The sequence below is a fragment of the Pristiophorus japonicus genome, chromosome 1, assembly GCF_044704955.1.
Source record: "Pristiophorus japonicus isolate sPriJap1 chromosome 1, sPriJap1.hap1, whole genome shotgun sequence".
In the NCBI taxonomy this organism is placed as follows: Eukaryota; Metazoa; Chordata; class Chondrichthyes; family Pristiophoridae; genus Pristiophorus; species Pristiophorus japonicus.
This window is the reverse complement of record NC_091977.1, coordinates 102,582,057-102,597,511: the sequence shown is the minus strand read 5'-3', so window position 1 is coordinate 102,597,511 and position 15,455 is coordinate 102,582,057. Positions and strand designations below refer to the sequence as shown.

The 15,455-nt window shown below is 45.3% G+C and overlaps 1 protein-coding gene across 4 annotated transcripts in view; it reads right to left on the bottom strand.

Annotated features, from left to right (window-relative positions):
* fancc (FA complementation group C) overlaps positions 1-9,624 on the bottom strand; it is a 330,390-nt gene extending 320,766 nt beyond the window's left edge. For 3 of the 4 annotated variants that reach the window (XM_070881996.1, XM_070882011.1, XM_070882020.1), the window contains exon 1: positions 8,962-9,026. The gene's annotated coding sequence lies outside the window, so the exon portion shown is untranslated. Of the gene's footprint in view, positions 1-8,961; positions 9,027-9,537 lie in introns of those variants that run through there. The other variant, XM_070882002.1, reaches the window with a different exon arrangement.
* Positions 9,625-15,455: the final 5,831 nt, after the last annotated feature.

Genomic DNA, 15,455 nt, shown 5'->3' with positions numbered 1-15,455 from the left:
TGACAACACTAACATAGCTGGATTTTAATCCATCCCACAGGTGAAAGGGAGCATTATAATGCTTCAAGTCAAGCAGCCCAACATTTTGGTTTTAATTAATTAGTAATTTTTATTCTATTTAATTCAAAATTTCCTCTTCAAAATACAACATGATTTCCCCGGCTAAATCAGATGTAATAAAAAGGCTTTTTAAATGAAAATATCTAAACATAACGATACATTGGTAAGATTTTACATGCTCCTTGTAAAATGTGCCTCTTTCCTGCCACTTAACAATTCTGCATAATTAGAGGTCAAAAATTGTTTCCATGTCTGCTTAGTAATGTTTAGTATTAGTATTAGGCAGTCCCTCGTATACTAAATTTATGACTGTGCACTGAAGAATTCATTAACATTCTGATATTCAGTGGTGATTGCAAGTGTTCTGCGCCATTCGTAATACATTAGAAGTGAACCAGTCCTTGCCTGCGTGCAGCAAGACCTGGACAACATCCAGGCTCGGGCTGATAAATGGCAAGTGGGATTTGCATCACACAAGTACCAGGCAATAACCTTCTCCAATAAGAGAGAGCCTAACCATCTCCCTTCAACAATTCATGGCATTACCATTCCCGACTACCCCATCATCAAATTCCAGGGGGCCACCAATGACCAGACACTCAACTGGACAAGCCACATAAATGCTGTGGCTACAAGATCAGGTCAGAGGCTGAGTATTCTGCAACAAGTGGCCCACCTCCTGACTCCTAAAGCCTCTCTAACAATTACAGGTCAAAACTCAGAAATGTGATGGAATACTCTCCACTTGCCTGGTTAGATACAGCTGCAACAACATTCAAGAATCTCAACACCATCCAGGACAAAGCGATCTGCTTGATCAGCACCTCATCCGCTAGCCTAAATAGCCACTCCCTCCATCACCAGCGCACCACGGCTGCGGTGTACATTATCTACAGGATGCATTGCAGCAATGCCCTAAGGCTTCTTCGACAACACTCCCACTTTTGGATCCCTTCCTCTAGAAGGAAAAGAGCAGAAGGTGCATAGGAACACCATCATCTCCAGGTTCCCCTCCAAGTCACACACCATCCTGATTGTCGCTGGGTCAAAATCTTGTAACTCCTTACCCAACAGCACGGTGGGAGGACTTTCTCCACATGGACTGCAGCAGTTCAAGAAGGTGGATCACCATCACCTTCTCAATAGCAACTAGAGATAGGCAATAAATGCCAGCCTTGCCAGTAACCACCCTTCCAAGAATTGAAAAAAAAACATTCACTATCTTGAATTCCATTTAAAACTCCTCCATTTAGTTTAATATAGGTTCCAACAAAATCAACGTACATCTATTTCCAAAGGAAGCATCATCAACATCAGTGACCACAATATAACAAGTAACTTGAATAAAAATAATGGACAACAAAAATCTAATGAGGGTAATTTGGAAACAAAAAGAAACTAGTCTACTTTAAACCAAGATTACAAGTGGACACCAGAATTAACAGCATACACGTCATTCACAAAACATCTACTAAAAAAAAATCTTCACTATGTTAAGACATTGAGAGAAACGAAGAAGTTTAGTCTTACCTCAAAATACATTTTAAGCTTTTCTGGGTACTCACAGCAAGGGGATTAATAATACAGGTTGGACCTTTCTGGTCCGGCACCCTCGGGACCTGACCGGTGCCAGAACAGAGAATTTTCCGAACCATGGGAGGTCCGCTTACCCGTCGACAGCGCCCGGGCTCCTGTGTGTGCGCGCATGCTGGTAGCCTGTGAGCGGCTCCCTCAGCACCCGCGCACACACTCACTGACTGACAGCCACTCCAGCCAATCGCCGAACACACTCACTGACTGACAGCCGCTCCAGCCACTCAAAACTTAATAAAAATATATATAAACCCTCTTCTCCCTCAGGCCCAACTAATGCTGAACCATGGATGTTTCCGGACAAGAGAGGTCCAACCTGTATCCAATAGTGAGATATGGGAAAGTCCAAGGTTTAGCTCCCAGTGTGTCCTGAGTTAGCTCATCTAACCTTGGGCAATAGGGATGCTAATACAGGATTTCAGGGTGTGTTGGAGGGGTGGGGGGGGAGGAAGTGTGGAGTGAGGGGAAAAGGGCCAGGATTGTGTTCCAGATTTCTTCCAATAACTCTTACTGGAATTAGGTTGAATTTATGATATCCCTCATGGCCAAATAACTTATTGACAATCACAGTCTAGGTTCACACATGAAGTAAGGCCATTTCAGTGAGGTATTAGAAGACAAGTGACATCCACGGATCCATATCCCAGCCCAAATCAGCAACTACAGGAAAAGAGGGGAGGAGAGAAACTTGTATGATAAAAAGGGAGGGAAAAGATTGAAAGTGCAGAACAATCCATAGTCCAGACACATTTATTCAGCGGTAAACATTTTCAATCCTACTTTTGTGAGGAAATTTTAACTATGAGACACTGTCACACTTTAACAGTTACCATGGAGATGTCTGTAACACATGCCCTCTCAGCTGGAGAAAAGGATAAAAATTACAACTTTCGGAAATACTGCAGTGAATTGGAAAAGTTTCATCTCGAGCATTAGCCAATCTTAAGCTGCTTTTCTAACGAACAGATCTGCTTTATTCTATTTAACAGTTTACTATTATCAGAATTAAACAATGAATTAAAAGACACGAATCAGTAAATATATTGAGCTTTCTTTTTTTAACGATTTCCTCTTAGATACTTGCAAGCACAGCAGGGACTTGGCCCATGGGTATGTACTATGTTGGAATCAATCTACTTTGTAGCAAACGGTTTTATTTCATTTTTTCTTATTAGTTCCCATCCCACCAAATGGTCATTTTTCAATAATTTAATTTTAATAAAATGACTGAAAACATCCAAATATTCCTGCACGATAGACATTACATAAATTTTAGTCCAAAAAGTGCAACAAAATAAGTGGCAACAATGGAATACTTCCTAGTGGTTGGCTACAGACCTGCTCTAAGGTTTCTCCAACCAGCACATTACAGCCATTCACTTGGGAGTGCATGCAAGTGGTCCAGAATGATTGACTAAGTGAGTTCCTTTTCTTCCCCCGCCACACCGTGAGGAAATACCAAGCCTCCACTTAGCAACTTCCCAGACTAGGCAGTGGAGATCAGAAGCTCACACTGAGGACTCCAGCACAGACCTGTATTTCAATATTGTGTTGCACCACGATGAAGCACTCTTGGAATGTGGGAGGGCTACATTTTAGGGGGAAAACATCATGCAGTATTAAAATTCCATTGCTTACCCACTTTGGTGTACAACGGTGACTTAGTTTGCTTTAAGATGTCAAATTCACTTCACATTCACTGAATATTTTTAATGCAATTGTTTTTTTAAACAAAAAAAACAAAGCTCTCCTCATAGCTCAGTGAGTAAACACGCTATATGGTGTGGTACTCATCCATATTCAATCTCTGATCTATGCCAAATTAGCTCATCTCAGCTACAACAGTGGAATGTAGTGAAGGGGGTCACTATAATTGGTCTCGGTGTCCCTGGGGGTTCAAGAACAAACAACTAAGGTCCACCCACTGCTGATCACTATGCAGTGAGCCGTGCTGGAAAGTGGACCTCTGTGGATTCTGGGATTGAACAGCAAACATTCATTGTCTGACCTCACACATGAAGAGTAGGATCTGGGGAGAGGTACTGGAACTGGAGTCTGTCAGCAATCCTGGAACCATACTCCTGTATGAGTCACAACCTTTAGGGAGGAGGGGAGAAAATTGAAAACGAAAACAAAATGCTGTGAAAAAAAATTCAGATGTGGAGGGGGAAAAGCAGGGATGCAGCAACAGAGTGATTCCAATACTTCAACAGTAAAATCTCAGTGTTTGTTACAGTCCATCTCAAACACCATTTCTGAGATCTGTAAGCTATTAACCACAATAAAGCAGGTTTTTTTTAATTACCAATGATGCACTTTAGGCAGGTAAACATGTATACACTTTCCCCAAGAACCTAAGCAAAGGAGGGCAAAAAATCAAGTCATCAAGTTGCCTAGTAGATTTATTTTTAATCCTAGTTTTAATAAACACTGAATAAAAAAGTGACATACTATATGTACTGCTGCACTGCACATTGCAGCACAGAAGTGGAATGCTCAGAGCCATCTGTTTCAAGAATTGGCCAATTCTAAAAACTCCCTAGTCAATAATCCCCTTTTAAGGTAGGGTTGTGGTCTCACAATTACATCTTTTAACATAAAAACATAAAATGCTGGAAATACTCAACAGGTCAGGTAGAATTTGTGGAGAGAGAAACAGAGTTAACGTTTCAGGTCGTTGACTTTTCAGAAACTCACTTGTCTAAGGGGTTCACTGCACAGAATCCAGTGTTCTGATGAAAGATCAGCTGAACCTGAAACGTTTCTCTCTCTCCAGATGCTGCTTGACCTGTTGAGTATTTCCAGCATTTCCTGTTTTTATTTCAGGGTTCCACTGTATTTTGTTTAAGTCTTTTAGCATAACCCACAAGTGAACAATGGATTAAAATAATTACATTACCAAACATGTGAATCAATTTATACAGTGAGGATGTAAATACACTACGAATTTAGCTTCAGCGCACCACTTCACATTGATGCCAAATTTATGATGCGAATCTGGAGTGAAAAGACAACCTAACCCTACAGCAAAGCAGAGTGAGACTCACTTGTCCAAGGGGTCCACTCCACTTCAGTCCAGTATCAGGCAGTCCGCTTTTCCCACCAGGAGTACATATTGGGAATTTGGGCACACAACACCCCACAATTTTCAATCCATTAATGAACAAGGAATTGTAGGGGTGCCTGACCAAATTCCTGATACACAAAGCTCTGCATCAGTCGTACAAATAAAGTCAGCCGTCTACTTGTAGTGTTAATGTAAACCAAAAGTAAAACTGTAGTTGAAATGCACTCTAAAATATCCCAATCAAAAAAAGAGTGCAAGTCTATGGTACATTTATCTTCATCAACCTTTTCATGTCTGTGAACTGGGTGGCACAGCGGGGTAAATACTGTCCTTTCACTTCTGGGGCCTACCTTCAAACCCATTCCAGACTGATCACATAAACATCTTCTGTATCTGATATAGGTTAGTGGGAATATGTCTACAGCACAAAACTCTCCCCAATTTAACACTAATTGGCCATCTCATTCAGAGACCAAATGTTGGTGTGAAAAATGGAGGGGAAAATGTCACACTGGTGTAGTGGTAATGCAGTTATGGATTAGCAGAGGGGGCTTCATTCTGTATCTGGCTGTATGACACTGATCTGTGAGTCTGCTGATAAATGGGGTCATGAAATGAGAAGGGTTCTATTTCACAACACGAACATCTCATGGTAGAGGATTTTAATATCATAGCCCACCTTCTTCTAACAGTTCCATAGTTCTCACTATAAGATTGCATTCTGACAATATATTTTTTATTCACATTGTAAATGTTATAGTTCAGATTTAACAAACATCGCCACCACAGAAAACGGTCAAACTTTTCATTTTGTACAAATGCGACACAAATAACAAATTGGATGGTGGGGGACTGGGGAATGAAATTCTTTGTCAATAATTTAGCGACGTGAAGGAAAAAAATCGGATTTCCAATTTTGTACCTCCACAGACTTTTTCATTAAAATTATCCATAGTAAAGATTTCACGCCATTAGCATTGTGACAGAAATTCAATGAAAATCTTTGCAGTTCTTCCCTCCCCAAAATAAGAGGTAGCTTTACAAATGTAAAACAAACCAGATCAAAAATACATATCAAAAAAGTTCATACTGCAACAAATAGATCTGTAAATTTATCTTAGCAAATGGTTTGAGAACCTATTTGCCATTTCCTTATTGTGAGACCAGTAACAATGATGAAATTTTATAGGAAAACAATGACAAATGGTTGTATGTGGGAACCAGTCACTGGTGGAGTGCCCCAGGGATCGGTGCGAGGGATAAGAACATGAGAAATAGGAGGAGTAGTAGGCCACCTGGCCCCTCGAGCCTGTTCCGCCATTTAATAAGATCATGGCTGATCTGATCATGGACTCAGCTCCATGTTGTGGTTCACCATCTTTATCAATCATCTGGATGAAGGTGTCAGGGGAATAGTCCACAAGTCTGCAAATGATGCAAAGGCCTGAAATTTCCTCAATGCGACATGCACCACTGTTGCATCTTTAAAAAAGAATATTGCATCTGCCAGTGGTCTCTAGAGGTTGATACACCAGATTCTCAGGTCTGCTCATCTGAATACCCATTGGTGCAGGCATTGGTGTAATACCATTGTAAGCAGCTGAACTACCAGGAAACTACTGTACAACTTTTCAAAAGTCAATTCAGCTTGCGCTCTTTAGCAGCAAACTGGAGGACAAGCAGATAAGAAGGGAACAATGCTTGGCAACTTCATTCTCTATTAACTTCATTGTATGTCTCAGCAATATTTTGATAATACTTGAATCGAATCATGAACATTCAAGCACTATCTGTGCTCAGAGGATGGCAGGACATGAACCAAGCCAGAGACAAAGAACGCGCAACTTCACTCATTGTCTTCCAAGCTGTTCTTGAAGGCACTAAAGGCAGGATGAACAGACTCCCGGTCCTGGGTGTGAATGCCAACAAGTTACCCAAAATTATCAGTCATGTCACTAGAAAGGAGGTGGCACTGACACTGACTGGCAGCTCCCTCAATCCCAAGACTGCCAAACAGTGCCACAAGACATTCCACATCCTCAGCAGGGCAGGCGCTGCAACACACTGCACACCTCCTCCTGTTTCTTCCTTACCCATTCTGGGCACCAACACACTTCATCCTCTAAAAGCAACTAACCCTTCACAATACTTTCTGGTTAAGGGGTGCACCCCGAGCAGCTAGCCTCACAGCAATTACTTACATGCACAACACTAAAACCCTTTTCACCACTTTAACAGCCTTGTGCCCCCACATCTCTTACTTCACCTCTTCCATGCCAATTGGCACACACTCAATTGATAGCCTTACCTTTATTCAATCAATCTTGCAGGACAAATTACCGCACATTACATGCCACAGGCAGGCCACGGGAGTGAGCTCCCCAATCTTAGTAGCTCACCCACTTCGAGAAGGCCACACAGCTTATAGGCACGGTTCTTGCCGTGGGAAATGATGAGGTCAGCGGCACCTTGCTAGCACCAGGATGGTGACTGAACGCCTGCACTGTTGGTCTGACAACCGTGTGAAGCACCACAGAGCTAGAACCGCCAACCCCTATTGTTATCTTCCTAACCCCAAGAGGGTGATGTGCATCCAACCTTGGCTTCTGCCAACAAGTATTTATATAGTGCCTTTAACGTAGTAAAACATCCCAAGGCGCTGCACAGGAATGTTATAATATAAAAATTTGACACTGAGCCACATATGGCAGATGACTAAAAGCTCGGTCAAAGAGGTAGGTTTTAAGGAGCGGCTTAAAGGAGGAAAGAAGTAGAGAGGCAGAGAGGTTTAGGGAGGGAGTTCCAGAGCTTAGGGCTAAGGCAGCTGAAGGCACGGTCACCAATGGTTGAGCGATTATAATCAGTGATGTTCAAGAGGGAAGAATTTGAGGAGCGCAGATATCTTGGGCGGGTTTGTGAGGCTGAGGGAGATTACAGAGATAGGGAGGGGCTAGGCCATGGAGGGATTTATAAACCAGGATGAGAATTTTGAAATCGAGGCATTGCTTAACCGGGAGTCAATGTAGGTCAGCGAGCACAGGGGTGATGGGTGAATGGGAATTGGTGCAAGTTAGGACATGGGCTACTGAGTTTTGGATGACTTCAAGTTTATGTAGGGTCGAACGTGGCAGGCCAGCCAATAGTGCGTTGGGGGGGTAGTCAAGTCTAGAGGTAACAAAGGCATGGATGAGGGTTTCAGGAGATGAGCTGAGGTAGAGGCGGAGACGGGCAATATTTCGGAGATGGAAATAGGCGGTTTTAGTTATGCGGTGGCCCCTCCTCTCCTGCAGATCCATCACAGTAACAGAGGATACAGGGGGAAAATGATGAGGACCAAGCCACCCAGGAATAGCAGCTGCATGATACTGATGTCTCTCAGGACACCAATACACTCCTAAAGAATAGTGTTCAAAGAGATTTAATTGAGGTCTTTACAATAATGAAAGGATATAATTTGGCCCATGTAGACAGGCTATTTGAGTTAGATAGGTTAGGGAGGTCTATGGGACACGATTATAGGTTACACAAGCATAGAACTAGGTTAAATGTCGGCTGGTATTTGATTTCACAGATGTCGACTTATGGAACACGTTTCCATTTGACGCAATGATTTGCTGCAAACATTCAAAAGGGAGTTGGACGACACTGCACCTAGAAAGTAGATAGTGTAGAGGGGGATGCGTCTCCCCATCACTGTGGTCTCCCAGAACACGTTTGATCAATACATTTCCCAGAGTCCACTTCTGTAAATTGGCCCAGCGTTTGGTGTTTTTCGCCTCTCCTGTGCGATTGTGGGACAGGCTTGACGGGCCAGTTGCCCTTTTTCTGTCTTCCGTACGTTCGCTAACAAGTTTGTAGATAAAACTTGGAAGTAGCGAATTTGGACAAGTCGTATGTCCCTCTCCGCTGGTTGTCAAAACATATCTCCACTTTGTCATTAGTTAGGTTTGTTAAATGTGTTAAGACTACTCCGCACCCTCTGAGCGGGATTGTTATTTTGCACTGAAGTGGCTAGGTAAGAATAACCTTTAATTGCCCACAATTAAATTCTATACATTTTATATCTTTTCGAAAGAATCAAAGTGTAAGAATCGAGTTAGGTGAAGTAGCCGCTGAAAACACCACGGGCCTGACTCGGCAACGTTTATTTGTAATTTCAGCGGCCACAGTTTTAATTTATTTGAATGAATATACTCGACAGTGTTGGATATTGGGCTGTAGAATTGGTAAATATTACTGACCTGCGAAGCGGTTAGCTGCTAACTGCCGGTCGGCCGGTACCCGGAGCCGCGCTCGAGTTCCCGCCGAGCCCTGATTGACAGCTGCCGGCTCCAATCAGGGAGCACGCAACAAAACCCCGCCCCTTATATTTCATTGCTGTTTATTTCTTTACTTAGAATAAGCCGCCAATTTCATTGAGTCTCGAGAGTGCAATTCATAATTCTTTTACAAACACTACAAATACCAACAGCCAAGCTGAAAATGTGCACAATGAATCGCTTAGCACTGCTTTCACGGATAATGGTTCTTATGGATGGTTTTTAGGTCAGATTATATTTGTAATGCCCGTTTCCAGCACTGGCCGTTACTCTGCTTTATAAAATTGCTGTTTTATAAGAGACGAAAAAAAATTACTAATGCCACATTTATAGTTCACTGAAGAATGTATTAAACTAGTATTAGTTCTATTTACACAGCAGCGCAGTGACATTAGTGAACCAATTGAGGTTTTATGTAAATCTGAAAGCTTTTTCAGTAATTTTTCTGGTGCAGGCTCACAAATTCACAGATTTATCAAATTCCGTTTCACAACTTGCCATAGAGGGATTTGAACTTGCAACCTTTCAGTTATCTGCTGGTGATGGGGATGAATATTGACTCCAGCAACCTGGGCTGGCCTTTGGTGAAAGGACGTGCTTATTTGCACTAGCAAAATGCTCTGATTGGCTCTCTGTGATCACATGGCCTGATTGCTGATTGGTCCCCTTGGAAGTTAAGACACACCCAGCAGTTTCTCTGGAATGTGCGATTAGAACTGTCCAGCCCAAGTTCTGAGTGACTTTGCAAAGTATAATTCGAGCCATTCTGACTTCCGAATCCAGACAGGATAGAGCTAACTCATCCCAGCCCAAGTTCCTGCCCCATCTCTGCCCAAATTCCTGACTGCCCCCCAGCCGAAGTTCATGCCCCCCCCCCCCCACAGCCCAAGTTCCTGTCCCCTCCTAGGCAAGTTCATGCCTCCTCAGCTAAGTACCTAGGCCCCTTGCTTTTTGTGGTATACATCAATGATCTAGACTTGAATATAGGGGGTATGATTAAGAAGTTTGCAGATGATACTAAAATCGACTGTGGGGTTGATAATGAAGAAGAAAGCTGTAGACTGCAGGAAGATATCAATCAATTGGTCAGGTGGGCAGAACAGTGGCAAAGGGAATTTAATCCGGAGAAGTGTGAGGTAATGCATTTGGGGAGGTCAAACAAGGCAAGGGAATACACATTAAATGGTACAACACTGAGAAGTGTAGAGGCACAAAGGGACCTTGGAGTGCAGGTCCACAGATCCCTGAAGGTAGCAGGCCAGGTATATAAGGTGGTTAAGAAGGCATACGGAATGCTTGCCTTTATTAGCCGAGGCATAGAATATGAGTGGGGGGGGTTATGCTTGAACTGTATAAAACACTGGTTAGGCTACAGCTGGAGTTCTGCGTGCAGTTCTGGTCACCGCATTACAGGAAGGACGTGATTGCACTGGAGAGGGTACAGAGGAGATTTACGAGGATGTTGCTGGGAGTGGAGAATCTTAGCCATGAGGACAGATTGGATAGGCTGGGTTTGTTTTCCTTAGAACAGAGAAGGCTGAGGGGTATATAAAATTATGAGGGACTTTGATATGGTGGCTAGAAAAGGCCTATTTCCCTTAGCAGAGGGGTCAACAACCAGGGGGTCATACATTTAAAGTAATTGGTAGAAAGTTTAGAGGGGATTTGAGGGGAAATTTCTTCACATGGAGGCATGTGCGGGCCTGGAACTCACTGCCTGAAAGGGTGGTAGAAACAGTAACCCTCACCACATTTAAAAAGTACTTGGATGTGCACTTGAAGTACTGTAACCTGCAGGGCTATGAACCTAGAGCTGGAAAGTGGGATTAGGCTGGATAGCCTCTTGTTGACCGGCATGGACACGATGGGCCGAAATGGCCTCCTTCCGTGCTGTAAATTTCTATGATTCTATGAAGTTCCTGATCCCCCAGCCCAAGATCCTGATCCCCCAGCCCAAGTTCCTGACACCCTAGCCCAAGTTCCTGCCCCATCCTAGTCCAAATTCCTGACCTTACCCACTGCCCCCACACTCCCCCCCCCCCTCCTCCCCGCCCCGCCAGGCCATAGATGGGGCATTGTGTGTGGGTCACGGGTTGTTAACAGGTTTATTGGGTATGAGATGAATAGCGACAATGACGTGACTTCCAGAGTTCATCTACTCCAATGATGTTCCTTGTCACACACGTACCGAGCTTTCCAAGAAATCAATTGTGGGCATACAGGGGGTGGGGTTGGAAGAACGTAAACCGTCTTCCCTGAGTTCCCTCGCTCCCCTCCGATCCCCTCGCCCGCGTCCACTCATTCTCTCTGCCCCACTCTCGCTCTCACTCTCTGCCTCACCCTCTCTCTCTCGGCCCCACTCTCTCTCTGCCCCACATTCTTGCCCCACAGTCTCTCTCACTCTCCCCAGTCTCTCACTCTCCCCACCCCCCACCCAAAGTCTCTCTCTCTCTCCTCCCCCACCCCCATCCCCACAGGTCTCTCTCTCTCCCCCCAGTTTCTCTCCCCCCACCTGCAGTTTCACTCTCTTTCCTCCCTCCAGTTTTTCTCTCATCCCACTCCCCCGCTCCCAGTCTCTCTCCCCTCCCCCTCCAGTCTCTCTGTCATAGAAACATAGAAAATAGGTGCAGGAGTAGGCCATTCGTCCCTTCGAGCCTGCATCACCATTCAATATGATCATGGCTGATCGTGCAACTTCAGTACCCCATTCCTGCTTTCTCTCCATACCCCTTGATCCCTTTAGCCATAAGGGCCACATTTAACTCCCTTTTGAATATATCTAACGAACAGGCCTCAACAACTTTCTGTGGTAGAGAATTCCACAGATTCACAATTCTCTGAGTGAAGAAGTTTCTCCTCATCTTGGTCCTAAATGGCTTACCCCTTATCCTTAGACTGTGACCCCTGGTTCTGAACTTCCCCAACATCGGGAACATTCTTCCTGCATCTAACCTGTCCAATCTCATGTTTCTATGAGATCCCCTTTCATCCTTCTAAATTCCAGTGAATATAAGCCTAGTCGATCCAGTCTTTCTTCATATGTCAGTCCTGCCATCCCGGGAATCAGTCTGGTGAACCTTCACTGCACTCCCTCAATAGCAAGAATGCCCTTCCTCAGATCAGGAGACCAAAACTGTACACAATATTCAAGGTGTGGCCTCACCAAAGCCCTGTACAGCTGCAGTCAGACCTCTCTGCTCCTATACTCAAATCCTCCCGCGATGAAGGCCAACATGCCATTTGTCTTCTTCACCACCTGCTGTACCTGCATGCCAACTTTCAATGACTGATGTACCATGACACCCAGGACTCGTTGCACCTCCCCTTTTCCTAATCTGTCACCATTCAGATAATATTCTGCCATCCTGTTTTTGCCACCAAAGTGGATAACCTCACATTTATCTACATTATACTGCATCTTCCATCCCCCTCCCCAGACACTCTCGCTCTCTCTCTCCCCTCCCCAGTCTTTCTTTTTCTCTCTCTCTCTCTCTCTCCCTCCCTCCCCCAGTCGCTCTCTCTCTCCCTCCCCCCAGTCTCTCTCTCTCCTACCCCCCCCCCCGTCATTCAATCTACCTGCCCCCCGAGTCTTTCACTCCCCCCCCCCACCCCCCAGTTTCTCTCTCTCCTCCCCGCCCCTACCCAGCCCCTCTCTTTCTCCCTGCCCCAGTCTCTCCTCTCTCCTCCCAGTTTCTCTCTCTCCGCCCCCCAGTCTCTCTCCCCCCCTCACTCCAGTCTCTCTCTCTTCCCTCCAATCTCTCTCTCCACCCCCGTCTCTCTCTCCCCCCTCAGTCTCTCTCCCCCCCCCCAGTTTCTCTCTCTCCCTCCTCCCAGTCCCTCCCCCCACTCTCGCTGTGCCCCCCAGTTTCTCTCTCCCTCTCTTTCTCCCCCCTGCCTCCAGTCTCTCCCTCCCCCCAGTCTCTCCCTCTCTCTCCCCCCAGTCTCTCCCCCCCATAGTCTCTCACTCTTCCCCCCTCCTCAGTCTCTCTCTCTCCCCCCCAGTCTGTCTCTCTTCCACCTCCCCAATTTCTCTCTCTCCCTCCTCCCATCTCTCTCTCTCTCCCCTCCCCCCCAGTCTTTCCCTCCCCCCAGTCTCTCCCTCCCCCCAGTCTCTCTCTCCCCCCGCCTTAGTCTTTCGCTCTCTCCCCCAGGTTCTCTGTCGCCCTCCTCCCCAAACTCTCTCTTTCTCTCTCCCCGTCTCTCTCTCTCCCCTTCCAGTCTCTCTCTCTCCCCTCCCAGTCTCTCTCTCTCACCCCCCAGTCTCTCTCTCTCTCCTCCCTCCCCCGTCTCTCTCTCTCCCCTCGCCCCCCAGTCTTTCTCTCTCTACCCCCCCAGTCTCTCTCTCTCTTCCCCCCCACCAGTCTCTCTCTCTCCCTTCCTCCCCAGTCTCTCTCTCTGCCCCTCCAATCTCTCCCTCTGCTCCACCAGTCTCTCTCTAGCCCCAAGTCTCTCTCTATCTTGCTTCCCCCCCCCCAGTCTCTCTCTCTCTCCCCCCCATCCCAGTCTCTTTCACCAACTGCCCCACCCCGCCCCCCCCCCCCCCACCAAGTTTCTATCACTCCCACTTCTGATGTTTTCTCTCCCACAGAAGTCCACGAAAATGTAGATAATCACAGCGATATTCCAGGCTAAAGTCCTGAAGATAATCTGCACAGCTCCACGCGGCACAGCTCCTCACAATACAGGCCCCACTTTCGGGAGCAGAGTCCAGGGCCCGCAGGCGCAGTATGACACTCAAAAAAACTAATGCAAATAATCACTCTGGCAGCAAAGGCATGAATGAGGGCTTCAGCAGCGGATGAGCTGAGGCAAGGGCAGAGACGGGTGATGTTATGGAGGTGGAAATAGGCGGTCTTAGTTATGCTGTGGACATGTGGTCGAAAACTAATTTCAGGGTCAAACATGACACCAAGGTTGTGAACACCTGAGTCAGCCTCAGAAAGAAGTTGGGGAGAGGGATGGAGTCATTGGCTCCAGATGGAGGGAACGGAGTTTGTGGCAGGGACCGAAAACAATGGCTTCAGTCTTCCCAATATTCAATTGGAGAAAATTTCTGCTCATCCAGAACTAGATGTCGGTCAACATAAAAACATAAAGAACATAAGAAATAGCAGCAGGAGTAGGCCATTTGGCCCCTCGAGCCTGCCCTGCCAATTAATAAGATCATGACTGATCTGATCTTGAGCTTAGCTCCACTTCCCTGCCCGCTCCCCATAACCCTTTACTCCCTTAATCACTGAAAATCTGTCTATCTCTGCCTTAAATATGACCTAATGACCTAATCTCCATATCTCTCTGGGGCAGAGAATTTCACAGATTTACAACCCTCTGAGAGAAGAAATTCCTCCTCATCTCAGTTTTAAATGGGCGACCCTTTATTTAGATTCCCCCAAGTGGAAACATCCTCTCTGTATCTACCTTCTCTAGCCCGCTCAGTATCTTATTTGTTTCGATAAGATCACCTCTCATTCTTCTAAACTCCAATGAGTATAGGTCCAACCTACTCAACCTTTCTTCATCAATCAACCCCTTCATCTCAGGAATCAACCTAGTGAACCTTCGCTGAACTGCCTCCAATGCAAGTATATCCCTCCTTAAATAAGGAGACCAAAACTATACACAATACTCTAGGTGTGGCCTCACCAATACCCTGTACAGTTGTAGCAGGACTTCTCTGCTTTTATACTCCATCACCTTTGCAATAAAGGCCAATATTCCATTTGCCTTCCTGATCACTTGTTGTACCAGCATACTAACTTTTGGTGTTTCATGCACAAGAACCCCCAGGTCCCTCTGTACTGCAGCATTTTGTAATTTCGCTCCATTTAAATAATAATTTGCTTTTTTTCTGCCAAAGTGGATAACCTCACCTTTTCCCACATTGTACTCCATCTGCCAAATTTTTGCCCACTCACTTAGCTTGTCTATATCCCTTTGCAGATTTGTTGTGTCCTCCTCACAACTTGCTTTCCTACCCATCTTTGTATCATTAGCAAACTTGGCTACATTACACTCGGTCCTTTCATCCAAATCATTAATATAGATTGTAAATAGTTGAGGCCCGAGCACCGATTCTTGTGGCACCTCACTAGTTACTGTTTGCCAACCGGAAAATGCTCCATTTATCCCGACTCTGTTTTCTGTTAGTGAGGCAATCCTCTATTCATGATAATATATTATGCCCAACCCCATGAACTTTTATCTTGTGCAGTAACCTTTTATGTGGCACCTTATTGAATGCCTTCTGGAAATCCAAATACACCATGTCCATTGGTTCCCCCTTATCCACCCTGCTCTTTACATTCCTCAAAGAACTCCAGCAAATTTGTCAAACATGATTTCCCTTTCACAAAACCATGCTGACTCTGCTTGACTGTATTGTGGTTTTCCAAATGTCCTGCTACTGCCTCCTTAAT